Here is a 16,688-nt window from a genome sequence, read left to right as displayed (position 1 = left end):
CAAAATCTTTCTATGCACATACTAAAGCACTATTTTATTCTATTAAAAAGCTGTAAAGTATTTCAGGACATCGCTGTATCATGGCGTGTATAACTGTTTCCAGTCTTTTATGCTACTAAAGATGCTACAATGAATATTCTTGTACATATATATTTCGGCACATATATATCCGAGGGATCAATCCTAGAATTGAAATTACTGCATAAGGAATATATACCTTTTAATTCTTGATAGATCTTGCTAAATTTCTCTCCAGAAGTATAAAGTTACTCTCTCAACAAAAAAAGTATAGAAATGTTCATATATTGTATTATCCAATTTTCTGATCTTTGCCAATCTAAATTTCAAATAATATCTAATAGTTTTAATTTGCATTTATTTTATTTGGAAAGGTAATAATGACAATAAAAACAAGTAGCAGTTAAGTAAGCATTTTCAAAACACTTTGTATATATTTAAACATCTTTTAAAATAGTTAAATGCATTTGTAATTATTCTATCATTGTATTCTTGTCCTTCGTCCGTTTTCTATTAAGGAGATTAGACTTTGTGTATGATGTCAACTGGAAATATTTTCCCCTGAACTGTAAATTATTTTTCAACTTTGTGGCCCTTTTAAAATGTACATTTTTAAAAAGTTTTTTATTAATTACTTTTTTGAATGGAGGTATCAGGGGATTGAACCCAGGACCTGTATGTGTTAAGCAGGTGCTCTGCCACTGAGCTATGCCCTCCCCTGTAAAATGGGCATTTTTTAAAAATGTGGTAAAATTTATTACTTAAAGAAATAAGGACTTCTGGTTTCAGGTTCCGCAGGCAAGGAGCTTGGGAGTTGCCACTTCATCTTAGCGACAAGTGAGACTGAAAAATCAACAGCTCTTCCAGGATCTGAAAGTGAGATGAGGACACAGGGCAAACTGTGGCCCCCAAGACTGGAGAGATGAACACAGAAGGCCCGGTCTCCCAGAACAGGGATGGGCCTGGAAACCAGTACTGCGCTTGGAAAACCTGAACTGTAACTGACGGACTGCTGGAGGCTCAGCGCGCACCAGCCCGAGACGTAAAAACTCCAGGGGGCCCAGTCATAGGGGAACCCCCACAATATTGGGATATTCACCTCCAGGAGCTCAACCAGGTTCCTACAGGAAATTTTGGAGAAAAATCCCTTAGTGCTTCTGGCAGGCGGAGGGTAAAGGGAACCATCTCTTCTTAATAAGGCCCGCCCTCAGGGGAATCTAGTTAACTAGAGCTTAACCAGCTACTATCACCAGAGCCTAGTGACCTGGGGGAGGGAACTATCCGACACTCCCTCACTCCAGCACCCCTCCCACTAAGGGGCTTGGGGGTGGGGGGAAGTCTGAGCAAGTCTCGTGCAGTTCACAGTCCAGAGGCGCAGGCTCACTAGGAGACGGAGCGTACCCTAGGATGGCAGGGTGTCTCCCCGCTCCCTGCACCTGCCCTCCGCGTTACCAGAGGCCTACTTCCAGCAGTTCCTTTTACCAGGTACGTTATATCTGACTATCAAGGGAAAAAAATGACAAGAAAACCGAAAGAAAAACCCACAATTTTAAGAGACGGAGCAAGCAGCAGAATCAGATACGGCAGGGATACTGGAATGATCAGACTGGGAATTTAAAACAACTATGATCAGTATGCTAGGGGCGTTCGGGGATAAAGTAGATAACATGCAAGAACAGATGGGCGAGGTCAGCAGAGAGATGGAAATCCTGAGGGACCAAAGGGAAACACTAGAGATAAAAGCCACCATTAAAGAAATGAATTTATTTGATGGGCTTGTTAGTCAACTGGAAATTATGCCGATTCTTTCCAACATCATTCAGAGGACAGAAGCAGAGGGAATACTCCTCATTCTGAGGTCAGTGCTACCCCAATTCCAAAACCAGACAAAGATATTAGAAGAGAAAACTATAGATGCTATCATTTACTAATAAAAGTCTATTTTCAGACTTCTATGATATCAGAAGCCTATTATTTTTGTGACGTCACCTTATTGAATTATTTTATTGCTTGTAATAGTTTCATCATTAATTGTCTATATATAATAATGCCACCTGCAAAATTAATTTTAGTTCCCTTTTTCTAATATACATATTATTACATATTATATGTTTTTCTTTCTTTTGTTTAATTGCCTAGGCCAGTACCTTCTGGAATATGTTAAACAGAAGTAATAATAATAAATGACCTTGTCTAGCTTCTGATTTTAATAGAATTGCTCACGTCACTATTAAACTTGGTACTAACCTTTGTCTTAAAAGCTTGTGTAACTATATAAAGGTAGATAAAGATACAGCGAGGCATGGACACATGCAGCTGTATGAAGGAAGAATCACGTAAAAAACAAGAATAGATGTTTAATTTTATCAAATGATTTTATAGCATCTCTGGGTACACATGTATTTTACTTGGATATACTAATAGGCTAAGTTAGTAAATTATATAAATAGAATTCTTAAGATTTACCCACTCTTTCCAGGTTTAAATTCTACTTGGTCCTTGGTATATTATTTCTTAACAAGCTGCTGAATTATATTTTTACTACTTTTTATTTAGATCTTCTTGCATTCAGATTCGTATGTTGGTCCTTAAGTTTTGAAAGTATTGTGATTTAATTATTAAATGTGATATCAGTATATAGTTACTCCATAAAAATAGTTGGGGAATTTTTTTTTCATGTCCTGGAATTGTTAATGCATCCTAGAATTTTATATTCTGTAAACATTGTTTAAGAATTAAGTTGTTTGGTTCTAGCGCTTTTTAAACGGGAAGCTCTTTGATAATGTTTTTGATTTTCTCTGTTATCTTTTAAGGCATTTATACCCTGTGCCACTTTCCCTGGTGCTTGGTTGTACCATCCTGCACTGGTCTAAATGTTTCGTGTATACCTCGTATTTTCTTTCTCTAGTTAGACTGAAATGACCCAGTGCCTCACAGTGTCAGGCACGTTCTACTTTGCTCAGTACTGACTCATAAGTTGATGGAACTCACTCCTTGACTAGATCTAGCAAATCACTTTATCAATATGCTGAGGCTGAAAGCCATAAAGTTTAACAGGTGTTTTGTGAGGACTGTGTTCAATGATCAGCTCCATTTGATAAACTTGGGCTTAAACAGGGACTGGGTTTCTTCACTGCAGAGTATCTTGGAACCAAGGACACACAGAGACTCAGAGAGGAGGATGCAGCCTGCACATGGTGTTTTTCACAGTTATTTGGCCATTCAGCTTCCCTCTGGCCTCCGCCAAGAGTGACTCAGATATTCTGCAGCAGTACTCCTCAGAGCATATTTTGTAAGTTTTTTTAGAAATTTCATTTTTTGAGTAATTCATTTTTATTGTAGGTTACAAAAATATCAGCCTGTCCTAGTTGGAAATTTAAAAACAATTGTCATTCGCCACCGTTTGAGGGAGACTGTTCTATAGCATGCTTTGTGACATGCAACTAGTACACAGCACACATCTTTGGCACGTCTTCTGAGTCCTTTACTGCAACTTAAATTCCTTTATTGCAACTTTCAAGTGTGGGAGAGTGAACTCCCCACGGACTGAACTTTGACCGACAGGAGACCGGAGGCAGGTGGGAGCAGGGCAGATTGACTCCACCTCCCCCATCTTCTCGACACAGCCTTTCTGGTGACATCCAACGTGCCAAATGGACACATCTGCAAAGATCTGCTATGTCTCCTTGTGGCTTGTCATGAACAGTAGCCAGAGTGCTAACATTGCTTGTATCTTTCCTTGTCTCGTTTTTCCTGTTTCCTCATTTTTTTCTGCCCTAGCTTTGTATCTCACAAATAAAGCATCAAGCCCTATTTTCTTGAGAACCCTAACTAAACACTGCTATGCTTATATGGTGGTGTATTAGCAGCTTTCACAAACATTTTTCCATACGTAAGGATGAACATACAGACATAAGAATATATATACCTATTTCCCTGCCTCTCTCTCTCCCTCTCTCTCTCTCTCTCTCTCTCTCTTTCTCTCTCTCTCTCTCTAACATGTAAGTCTAAATTCCAAGGCAGAAACACTGCAGTGAGGTAAATGGGATACACAAATATATGATGGGGTAACTGAGGCTGCCACCAAACCCAGGGGATGGGACGTGATCTGAAGCAGCCTCTGCAGAGTTGCATCGTGGATAATTTCAATTAAGCTGTGTGGGGGCAGAGGTGCAGTGGGCACTGGGAGCATCTCAGATGATCCTGTCCCACCTACTGGCTGACAGCAACCATGGAGATGCCTTGAGTGAGAAACATGTAGCTGAGCCCAGAAAAACTCCAGGACCGGAGAAATAATAATCCTGCATTGTTACTGTTGTTTTCAGCCACTCTTTAAGGTTGTTTCTCCCGTGGGAATAGATAACTAACATGCTGGGCATGGCAGGATTTGCAGGTTAGAAATGAACTCTGGTTGCAGAGTGAAGATTACAGACAGAGGTTAGCCATGTGGGAAGGAAGTACTGAGCCCGGAAGCCAAGAGACTCCAGAAGCTACCTGGGCAGCCTGTTGGCCTTTCCTGCTTTGAGAGTTCTCCATGTGCTGCAGGAATTGTCTGACTAGTGCCCTACCTATGGGGTTACTGAAAACCCATTGTAACCCAAGAGAAATCAGCCAGTAGGGGTCCCCAGGATTCAAATCATGTACCTGCTTATTCCTTCACATTAAGGCAAAGCTCTTGGGAGCTTTCCTCTGTCAGAAAAGGACAAGGGAAACGTTCAGCATTTTCCAGCATTTTCTCTCGTCCCTCCTGAAACGGAGTTTTCCTGAGTCTGCACGCTGCTGGCCCCTCCTCTCTTCCACTGACGGTCCACGCGGCGGGGCCATCGGAACAGGTGGCCCGTCTCCTGTCATAAAGACTCGCCAAGGCATTCTACGTCTGGAGGATAATTTTACACTTTTTGAGACCAAAGTCAGGCTCTCCTGCGAGCTTCTCATTCTCCACTCTATTTAGCCCCCTCTGTTTCCACATCTTCCGTCCACCAGAAGCTGCAGCCTCATAGGTTTATTGTTGTGGACACATCCATGCAGTTGAGACCCCTAGGGTCCCCTTCATGCTTCTCCCAGTGCATGCCAGGGCCTGGGCACTGGGGGAAATGGGGAGTCATTGTTTAATGGGTATAAAGCTTCGGTCACATGTTTATGAGTGAGTTCCAGATCTGCTCCATGACACGGTGCCCATAGTGAACGAATATGCCGTCGTGACTTCAAAACTTGTTAAGAAGGTAGATTGCCCGTTAAGTGTTCTTACTACGGAAAACAAGAACAAAACAAAAACAAAGGGACCCAGGGAAACCCTGGGAGGTGTTGGGAACGCCTTTTATCTTGATTGTGGTGATGGGGTTACGAGTGTTCGTGCCTGTCCAAACTGCACACCTTAAACATGCGCAGTTCTCTGTTTATCAGTTACATCTCGACGAGGCTGTTAAAAAAGTTTGTTGTTCCTTTTGTGCTTCTAAAGCAGGCTGCTCCATCACCCTCCTGGCCCTCACTCTGCCTTGTCCTTTAGTTACTTGTTTACTTCTCTGTGTTCTCTTACTCAACTGGAGGTTCCTTGAAAGAAGGTGTTTTCTCCCCCCTATTTATCTTCGTATTCCTCCAGTGCCCAGTAAAGCTGTTGGCGGAAATAAGTTGTCAGTCAATTGAATTTGCAGTGGGGGAGAACCAGGTAGGAGAGAAGGGGCAGATGGGATGGGTGTAAGTTTCCAGTTCTCCTTGACTCCATGGATGGATGGAATGACTCTGCCTGGCTACTTAGCATCTGGTTGGTACCATATGTACACACCTAGGAATCCTCTGGGGTCAGCATAAGGGCCCCCACCTCCCTCCTACACACCAGTCTGCCTGCCTCTGCTGGGTCGTCCACAGCTGAGCTTTGGCGATGATCTGAAGTGGATTTGAGGAAGATTGTTTCAGAGACATTCGTCTGCAGTGTCGACTGTATCTCCTTTGCCAACACTTAGGAAAGGATGGAGCATTTTCGGTTTCAGCCAGAGATTCATACTTAGGTCCTCACATTGCAGTAATGTTTCACTCATCCAGTTCTGACTTCTAGCATCTTCAAGCATTTGTCAGGTAGCTGTGAACCCGGAAGGAAGCAATGCAAGCTTGTACCCTTTACTTTCTGCTTCAGCAGAAAACCACCTTCAGGTCTGTTGAGGCCAACATTTTTTGGTGACCTGAGCATGTTGGTTTGGTTGTCTGACGTCCTGCAACAGAGGACCGACAGTAGAGATGGAAGTGAGGAAGGGCCCTGGTGACATCCTCAGGAATGACCGTCGACAGGAAAAAACAGGGAGACATCCCCAACGGCAAGAGGCGTTGTCTTGTTTAGGGGGAAACGCTTCCAATATAACTCCAAGTCATGAAAGCTAAATTATTGTTTATTCTGCTCAGGAAAATAGGAACCTATGAGGCACATTCTAGAAATACTTCCGAATTTATTTAAAAATAAATTAAGGTTATATGCATATAATGCCAATCTCAGGGAAGCTCTGAGATTAAAAAGATACACTGAAGCCACTAAAAAAAGTTCTAAAATCATTGTGTTTCACTTGCAGGTCTCACATAGATGAGGGTGAACACATAGATTTCTGCAAAACTCCTAATCCCTTATAACTTTCCTCAAAACAAGGGTTATCACCCCTTTCTCACGCTACACCCCCCGGCGTTGGCTTCTACCAGATTCTCATTCTTTTCTTCTTTCTACTTTATCCTGATTTGGCATCACAATGTCTCATGGGCCCGGCCAGGTGTCCTCCCAGGAAGACGGGATCACAGCTGAGCTGAGTCCAAATCCTGAGCAAGTTAGGTCAGGGTTGGGAGGGGAGGTGGGAAGCCCAGGAAACACTGGAGTTTTTGTTTTTATTCCACCACAAAGGGATGAGCTTCATTTGTGTTTTTGTTTCATAATTTCCTATTTTGTTTTAAAGAAATGTTATTCTTTCTATTATCTTTTAGAGGCTTTATTTATACTGATTGAAACATCATGTTGAGATTGTTCTATTATCTACATTTTATTAGGAATGATTTTCTTGGCTTTTTTTCGGTGTGTGTTCATTTTCCTCATGTGCTTTGAAAAACAGCCAACAAAACCAACATTTGGAAGTTGGATTCACTTTCAGTAAAGCGAAAAATAACAGAACAGTCTTAGGGTGATTGGAAAGCTCAGGTTTCTAAAGGAGAGTTTCCCCTCCTTTCTGCAGTCACTCCGTCCTGAACTGCAGTTCTGTGACTGGCTTCACTGATTTCCTGGAAGCCCTAGGTTAGAAATTAGGTCTTACCCTGATCACTCAGGGCTCCTCCCCCTCGGTGATAACGGAGAGTTAGCCCAGATCCAGCAGGGGCTTGGCCCAGGTTTTTCTGTATGTGGGTCTCTTCCAGTCTCTCTCTTTCTCCTCTGACCACCGGTACTTTTCATGTGCCATAGCCCCAGGCAGTGGTCAGTTTCCCCAGCTCCTCCTTCCTGCCCATGAGCCTGGCTCTGGCCCCTCCCCCGACCCCCTCCCCTCCTGTTATCCTACAGGACTTGGATTCCCTCTGCCTGTTTCCAGACCAGGAGCCAGATCGATGCTTGTAGCTTCAGCCCCTTCTTACTGTCCCACTTCTGGCTCTGGACATAGCAGCTCTCAGTAAATATTTATTAAATGAATACATTAATTAATCTTGTTTTTGGTGGCTGTCATATCCTTTTTTGGCTTTCAGAATAATTTTTCTGTTGTTGATTTTAAAAAACAAAAGGACATTTAAAGGTGAATGCATCTTGACCGTAGGTTGAACTCCAGTTATCTGGAGCTCCATGTAAATACAATAGCTTATTCTTTGCTGACACTTGATAAGTTCTATGTTACTATACTCATGAGGTGGGGATGATGACTTAGCAGAGCAGGCTAGGGCGTGGAGACTCAGAAGTCCCCGTGACTCAAGGCTTATAACTGAAATTCACGAAGCCCTAAGATTACAGGAGTGGCAAAGAAACACAGAGGTTGCCTAGGGGACGTTTCCAAGACGCTGTGACATTTCTGATGGATGCTCATCTGACAACTTGAGTATTACGAGTGATGGAGACCTTACTTCCCCGTGAATTAACTCATAAACATCAGGAACAGAAATTTAGGTTGGGCCAAAAAAAAAAAAAAACAAAACCCTGTCCTGGAAATTTCCACCCCTTGGCTTGCGAACAAAGCCACTTCTACGTGATGTCAAATAGATGCCCTTGAGTTTTCTGTTTGGGGTAAAGTATCCCCAGTGTCTTTGACAGCATTGAGCAGTGATTCAAAGCAGGGTCTCTGCGATTAGGCCCAGGGGCAATGATGGATGTGTTTAGCCCAGGGGTTGGCAATCTCTTCCTGTAAAGGCCCAGGTCGTAGGTCTTTAGGCTTCGTGGGCTGTACAATATCTGTTGCAACTACTTAGTCCTGCAGTTGTAGCATGAAAGGAGCCACAGACCACGTGGCTGTGTCCCCAAAAAACATTGTTTACAAAAACAGGGGCAGGCTGGGATCTGGGTGGTAATTTGCTGAGCCCTGACTTAGTCCTCCGATGATTTCCACACCCTCATCTGTTTGATTGACTCCCTGTCCCTCCACATCCTCTTAGAAGGTGGCCTCCGGGCTTGGGTTGTTATGAACAGTGTTGTGCTGTTACATTCTACAGTGATTGAGCTTTTTCTGAGCCCAAACTGAAGCAAAAAGAAGGAAAATTCCACTTTTAAAAATTAGGTTACGGCAGTCAGCTTCGGCCCGATTCACTCTGCGGCTCACTCCACCCTCGGTGCCTCCACCTGTTACCCAATTAACACCCCATCATGCTGAACACCTGCACGGAAGCCATCAGCCGGCTCCTCTCCAGCACTCTCGTCGCCACCTCACTCACCCAGGGCCCCCCGAGTCCACGGCCAGGTCTCGCAGGTGCTTGCAGGCAGGAGGGCCTTAGGGTTTGCTGAGCTTTCCCCAGGACAAGAAATTAATGTGGTAATTAATGCAAATATCTTTGCAGAAGCTTCTCTCCTGGGCCCTAATCAGAAGAGATGATCCTCACATCTCTTTAACTTTGAAAATCTAACTCTGTGTGTGTTGAGGGTGGGCAGGGTGGGAAAGAGACGTGGAGAAGGGACAATGAAAAACAGCAATGACAGGGGGAGGGTGGAGGGAGAAAACAGCTTCCTAATCTGGGCCAGGCCGTGAGAGGAAAGCTCAAGGTTGAAATCTCCCCTCTCACCTTCTCGAGTTAAAGAAGGTGAAAAGGTCTGTCATCTCATTACTCCTCCCGAAGGATAGACTAACAGGCTGCATCCTAGGCTCCCAGGCACCTCACAGTGTGCTTGGCACTCTACAGTTGTTGTCACCGTTTCTGCTGAACCCCATACGTGTAATCTTGGGGTCCAAGATGCCAGCAGTGGGCATGTACTAACTCCCAACTTGATAGCACGCTGGCCAGAGGGGGTGCTGGCCAAGAAGCTGCACTTGTAAAATCGTTGCCGGTAGAGCCTCAGGGATGGAGGGGAGCCCAGAGGAGGGCTTCTCAAGCGGAGTGTGCGTAGGATCCACGTGGAGCCTCCCTGAAATGTAGGTTCTGACTCAGCGCGTCTGGGATGGAGCGCAGGCCCTGCACGTTAGCAAGCTCCCAGGTGACGCCCATTGGGCGACTTGAGCAGCAAGAATGTGGACTGAGCCCATTCTGAGTCAGTCTGAAGGACCACTGCTTCCAACAGGGGGCCTGCTTCCACTACAAAAAGCCGTGCCGTGTTGCGCAACACAGCTTTAGATGATCTTAAAGGTCAGTATCGTGGCCCAGAGCTCTGAGTGCACTGAGCCTGCTCACTGAGTCCTGCGTCTGACCCTGAACCTTCAGAGAAGTCTGGAGTCATCAACTCTGACCCTGAAACAATGTTTAATCCTGACGCATCCTATTAAGCCTGTTTTATATCTGGCAAATTCAAGACCCAAAATCAAGTGGTGGCTAATTTTCCTAAGGGTAGAAACTGCTATTGTTCTGAATTTAAAGTGAACAGGAAATAAAATTGGAAGACCAGAGTTGAGTCAGCAGAGACTGACATTTACTAGCAAACTATGTAATCCTCCTGGGCCTCAACTTTACCATCTGTAAAATAGGACAACACACCGTAGTACCACCTACGGAAGGTTGATGGACCAAGAAAACGATTCCTAAAACTTTAAATGGGGATAATATATGTGAGAGCACTCTGCTAAGTAGCATTATTTTAAGACAAAATACATAAATGTCTCATTTCTGCAGAATGGAACCAAGGAACAAGGCTGTGCATATTGCTCTCAGACAAGGATGAGTAGCAGAATCCAGGTGTCCTGCAAAGGTCTGAAAGGTTTCTGCCAACAGAAACTGCTTTCTCTGGGGAGGGTATAACTCAGTGGTAGAGCGCATGCCCGGCACGCACGAGGTCCCAGTTTCAATCCCAGGTACCTCCACCAAAAGTAATAAATAAATAGATAAATAGATGAACCTAATTACTGCCCCCCCAACCTGTTCTTTCTTATCCAGCTATTTGGGTATCCTCTGACAAGGCTATATATAATGGCACAGAACAATTAAAATATGAAATATCTCAGAAAGCCTGAACTTTTGGTTTCTCTATAACTACGCTACCTCTCTGTTTACACACAGGTTTCCCCATCATCAAGTGAGGCTTTTCAGTTCCCGTAACTTCCAAGTCAACTCCAAGAAGCTTTTCCAGTTAAGGTTATGGAACCCCAGGGAGCTGCAAATTTCCGAGTCCGCCTGGCTCAGCACAGCTATTCTGTGAGTCAGATCATGGAATCGGGGAATCTGAGAGCTGGAAGGGGCCTTCGAGACTGTTCTGCGCAAGCTCCTCAGTTTCTGGATGGGGAGCCAGCACTGTCGGCCAAGACCACACTGCTTGTTCGTGGGGAACCAGGGCGGGGATCCGTGGTCCGGCCACGGAGCAGGGCGCCTCCCTTTGCACCAGGTTGTCAGTCTCTCTTTAGGAACTTCGGGAAACTCAGCAGAAGGCGTCTCTCCTCTGGGTAGCAGGCTGTTTCCTGCTGGAAAACCAGGGAGCTCGGCTGCCTCTGTGCCGGTTGTCAGGACCACCCAGTCACTCAGGCTACTGCGTCACTTTCCAGTGACATTCATCATCAGGACGTCCAATCAGAGGCTCTAGGGAGTGAGGCAGAGATGGAGAAGGTTGTTGCAGGAATTCCTAAAGAAGAAAAAGAATTCCTCTACTGGGAGGGGCCGTTCCCAAGTCATCACCATGTTCTTGTCTCTGGGCAGTACTGGAGCCAAATGTGCTTAATGCTGGAAATATTAGGGGCAGCGATGACTCATTAATAAGATCATAATAGTCATGTTAGCAGAAGTTTGATGGCAACTTGACCTTGCCTGAGCGTTCTCAAAAGACACCTGAGTTTTTCCAGTTCTGGGTCTGACACTGGGACGGTGATTTCTCTTTCCTGAGTGTCAGGCTTGTCGTGTTCAGAGTGTAGATTCCGCTGCTGGCTTCCAGGAGAGGAGCAGCTTAAGGAGATGACAGAACTTGGACCAGAGTCGACATCTCCTGTACGAAAAATAAATTGGCTTCGAGGTTGTACCTGACAGACTAATAGAATCACGCCTTCTCTCCCTCCCTGCCCCCTTGTTTTTCTGTTGCTCAGCAACTCCCGATACCTTTTAGCTTTGACTCCACGCTGCTTTATAATCCTGTTTTCATATTAGCTCCAGGATGACAACCTGCATTTGAGACTGGAGAAAGGGGCCGGGGCTCTGTTCTGCAGGGATTAGCCTGGCAGTGAATCTTCAAAAGGGGCCCCTGCCTACTCCGAATCCCCCAGGTTCTGCCATTCGGACCGAAGGTCACGTTCGGTGTGGACACCCGTGTCTCAGGCCTGAGAAGGACGGACACACAGGTCAGCAGCCCCCAGAGTTCGCTGTCCGTTAGACTCCTCCTGGGAGATTTTTCAAAAGCCCGGTGCCTGGGCTGCACTCCGTCCCAGTTAGACCAGGATGTGTGGGTGGGGACAAGGCATTGGCTTTCCCTTGAGGAACCTGTGTGACTTCAATGGGCGGCAAGTCTGTGACTCACTGAGGTGGGAACACACCCCACATCCACCCACGAAGCAAAGCTCCCCTTTACATTGAGTTCATGGAGGACGCTGATGGGAAAGAGGCTGCAAAAGGTACAAGCTGGGGGACATCAGAATGGGGAAGATGGCAGGACGAGAAGAGGGATAAAGGAGGAGGGAGGGTGGAGAGGAAACGGAGGGAGGGCAACAGCAGGGGGGGACCCCTGAGGCTTCTGGTGCAAGGAGGTGCTTTTACCATCAGAGCTGAAGGGCCTGGGGTGTCATGGAAGCGGGTGGGAGGGCTTGGGAGGAAGAGTGTCCCTGAGAAATACGGTGACACGTGGGTGTGTGGAGGTAAACTTATTAGCTGCTGCCCAGTAGGGATCTCCTGGGCGTATTTCTGTACTGGGGACTCATTCTTTGTCACTGATTAAGAGAAAAGGTCATCAGCAACACCTTCTAACCACCCTTTCTCATGCTCAGTACTTCATCTGAAGATCAGTGTCCTGGTTGTTGCTAGGGTTTGGTTTAATCTCACGTTTTCTATCGGCAAGTCCACCGTCCAGGGCAGACATCTGTAGGGTTCATCTCTCCATCAACAGCCATTGGAAGGAGAACAGTTTCTTTCCCCAAGTCCTTGGTTTAGGGCCAGAAGATCTGAGTTCTAGGTCTGGCTTTGCCCTGGTGGGTCCCCCTCATGGGGCCTCAGTTTTTCCTCTGCGATAGAAAAAGCCTGGACTCGAATGACTGGTTTACACACTGTGCTTCTGAAGACCGAGATGCTCTGTAGGACTTTCCAGGAGTGAGGGTGGATTTCTGCTGCTCCTCCAATATGTTCTGCTTCAGACCCTATGACTTGCCTACTCAATATCCATTTACCCCCTCCTTCCTGCTAATACATCCCATTTCTCTTCAAGGGAGAAATGTGCGCAGCTTCAAGTGAGATTCTCACTTTTCCCACCTCTCCTGCAGATGCCAGTGACTGGGAAACACAGTTCTGGGCAATAACATACAAGTAGAAACCTTGCTTAGAAGGAGTTTGCTTTTTACGATAAAAAAGGACAGACGGGGCTGGCATCACTGTCATTCTTCTTCCCCTTGACTTGAACATTGCCGTTAGGTTTGAAGCCAGTGGGTCCACCTTGCCACCCAGAGGCATCATCGTGAGGGAGAAGGATCACGAGGAATTTGACCTTGACATCACCAGGCTCCTGAACCGTGCCACCAGCTGCTTGACTCAGATTTCCCAAATCAGAAAGATGAATCTATATTTATTCAATCATCAAATGTAGAGTTTTCTGTTATTGGGAGGTGAACGCTTCTGGGCCTCAAAATGGTTCACTAGTCATAAAGAATTTACAAGTTGGATGCAAATGAAATATATATTTATATATTTACCCAGTTATGTTTCTTAGACTAGCATTACATTGTGAAACATTACTAGATGTTCCATAATGAAAAGGTTTGAGAGCCAAAAATATCTGTGTATCACTGAGATAAAGTTTAATGGGTTTTCTTTTCTTTACAGCAGAGCCTCTTCCTCCCTCCCTCCCTCCCTTCCTTCCTTCCTTCCTTTTCACATGTCAGTGTTCTTTTTGAATCCACATGAGAGGTGTACAGCTTGGAACATTCCCCGGATTTACGTGCCCACGGGCCCTGCGTTGGTTGTCTGCTGCCGTGTAGCAAAGCACTCCGAACAGCTGAAAACCACAAGCACTGAGCCAGGTAGTTCCCTCCCAGGGTCTCTCAGGACCTGCAGGCATCTCCCAGCTCCTTGGGGGAGGGTCCACATTAGGCGCACCTCCCACAGGCCTTCGAAGACCCACCTCCCACTCACTCCTCACCCACGTGGTTGTCCGCAGACCTTGGTTTCTACCACGTGGGCCTCTCTACCCCACCGTCCTTCACAGGCAGCTGGCTTCCTCCAGTGTGAGCCATGAGAATAAGACAGAGAGACTGACATAGATGACATTGTGTTTTTCTCAATTACTTTGTTTATTATGATGAAATATACGTAACATAAAATTTAACATTTTAACCATTTCAAGTGTACAGTTTAGTGGCTTTAAGTACATTCGTGTTGTTGTGTATCCATCACTACCATCCAACTTCCAGATATTTCTGCATCCTTCCAAACTGGAACTCTGTACCCATTAAGCAGTAACCCCCATCCCCTCCTCCTCCCAGCTCCCGGCAACCACTACTCTCATTCAGGTGTCTATGAAGTTGACTGCCCTGGGTACCTCATCTAAGTGCAGTCACATAGCATCTGTCTTTTTGCAGCTGGCTCATTTCACTTGGCACGTCTTTAAGGTTCATCTGTTTTCTAGTGTATGTCAGGATTTCCTTCCTTTGTAAGGATGAATAATATACATATATATATATACATTTTTTTAACCAGTCATCTGTCAGTGGACACTTGGCTTGCGTCCACGTTTTAGCTATCGTGAATAATTCTGCTGTGAGCTTGGGTGTACAGATATCTGTTCAAGTCCCTGTTCTCTATCCTTTTGGGTACATATATACCCAGAGGTGGAACAGCTAGATTGTATGATAAGTCTAGTTCTAATGTATTGATTACTATCATACTGTTTTCCATCTTGGCGGCACCATTTTATATTCCCACCAAAAGTGCGCAAAGTTTCCAGTTTTTCCACACTCTCAACAAAATGTTATTTTCCGGGGTTTTTGTTTGTTTGTTTCATAATAGCCATCCTGATGGGTACGAAGTGATATCTCATTGTGGTTTTGATTTGCATTTCCCTGCTGATCAGTGATAACTGAGCATCTTTCAGTGTGTTTACTGGACACTTGTATGTCTTCTTTGGAGAAATGTCTATTTAAGTCCTTTGCCTTTTTTTTAAACGGAAGTATAGTTAGTTCACAATGTTGTGTCAATTTCTGGTGTACAGCATAATTCAGTCATATATATATGTATATAGATTCGTTTTCATATTCTTTTTCATTATAGGTTACTACAAGATATTTAAATATAGTACCCTGTGCTATACAGTGTAAACTCATTGTTTATCTATTTTACATATATTAGTATCTGCAAATCTCCAACTCCCAATTTATCCCTTCCCAATCTCTTCCACTTCTGGTCATCATAAGTTTGTTTTCTATGTCTGTGAGTCTGTTCCTGATTTGTAAATAAGTTAATTTGTCTTTTTTGTGGATTCCACATTTAAGTGCTATCATATGGTATTTTTCTTTCTCTTTCTGGCTTACTTCACTTAGAATGACGATCTCTAGGTCCATCTATGTTGCTGCAAATGGCATTATTTTATTATTTTTCATGGATGAGTAGTATGCCATTGAGCTTTTTTTGGTTGCTGTTGAGTTATAAAAGTTATTTATATATTCCAGATATTAATTTCATAACAGATTTATGATTCATAAATATATTTTCCCATTCTGTAGGGTGCCCCTTCATTCTCTTGATAGTGTCCTTCGATGCACAAATTTTTAACTTTTGATGGGGTCTAAAGTTAGACTTCCTTTGTTTCTCATACTCTTAGTGCCATATCCAAAAAATCATTGTCAAATCCAATGTTAGGAAGATTTTTTTTCCTATGTTTTCTTCTAAGAGTTTTATAATTTTATTTTTTATGTCTAGGTCTTTAATCCATTTGAGTTAAGTTTTTGAATGGTGTAAGTTAAGAGTCCAACATCATTTTTTTTCATGCAGATGTGCAGTTTTTCAGCACCGTTTGTTGAAGAAACTGTTCTCTCCCCCATTGAACTGTCTTTGGCTCTTTTGTCAAACACCATTTGATGATGTATTATTTCTTGGCTGTCGATTCTATTCCATTGGTATGTTTGTCTGTCTTTATGGCAGTACCATATTGTTTTGATTGCTGTAACTTTATAGCATCTTTTGAAATCAAGAAGTGTGAGTCCCCTGACTTTGTTCTTCTTTTAAGACATGGTGTTTTTATAACCTAATCTTAGAATGACATCCCCCATGCCATAGCCCATTCATTAGCTGTCAATCAATAAGTCAAATAGACACTCGGTGGGAGGGGCTACATGGGACATGGATACCAGAGGTAGTGATCATTGGGGTCACTTTAGAGGCTGCCTACCACAAAACACGTTTCGTTTCTACAGAACAACTACTAAACATTGCAGGAGACAATACTGTTCTGTAACTCATTTTTAGAAACCATGAAGCAGGGACGCATCAGGCACCCCTAGTAGGGCCATGGCCTTAACTTTGTGATTCACTTGCTATCCTCCCAATAACTTAGCCGTGACTCTAGACATGGTGGACAACTGGTGAAAAAGGTGATTCAGCTTGAGCTGCTCTGACAGTCTAGTTGGAGGGACAAAATGTAGAAGACACAAGAGGACAATAGTTATTGAAACCAAGTTCAACAAATATTCATAAAGTGCCCCTGGCTGCCCAGCATTTTGCCAGAGGCTAAACTCACCAAGGACACATCGATCCATCTGTAAGTCTCAACATGCTGAGAAGTGCAACAAGGCAGGTGAGACCACAGTGACGTCACTAGGTAAGTGAACACCTGTGAATACAGTTATAACAGGAGGGCAGGGGAGGATGTTATGGACGTGGAAGATATTTCAGAAAGAGGCATTATTCAACACCCT

General features: G+C 44.3%; 1 long non-coding RNA gene across 1 annotated transcript; it reads left to right on the top strand.

The window, feature by feature from the left end:
• The first annotated feature begins 1,377 nt into the window (after positions 1 to 1,377).
• On the top strand, positions 1,378 to 11,602 carry LOC123611931 (uncharacterized). Its single transcript, XR_006719039.2, has 3 exons — positions 1,378 to 1,503; positions 3,158 to 3,310; positions 10,657 to 11,602. It is a non-coding gene; the product is annotated as an uncharacterized LOC123611931 (long non-coding RNA).
• The last annotated feature ends 5,086 nt before the right edge of the window (positions 11,603 to 16,688 follow it).

The sequence above is a fragment of the Camelus bactrianus genome, chromosome 33 (assembly GCF_048773025.1).
Source record: "Camelus bactrianus isolate YW-2024 breed Bactrian camel chromosome 33, ASM4877302v1, whole genome shotgun sequence".
NCBI lineage: Eukaryota > Metazoa > Chordata > Mammalia > Artiodactyla > Camelidae > Camelus > Camelus bactrianus.
Note: the sequence above shows the minus strand (reverse complement) of the source record. Positions and strands in the feature narration are given on the sequence as shown.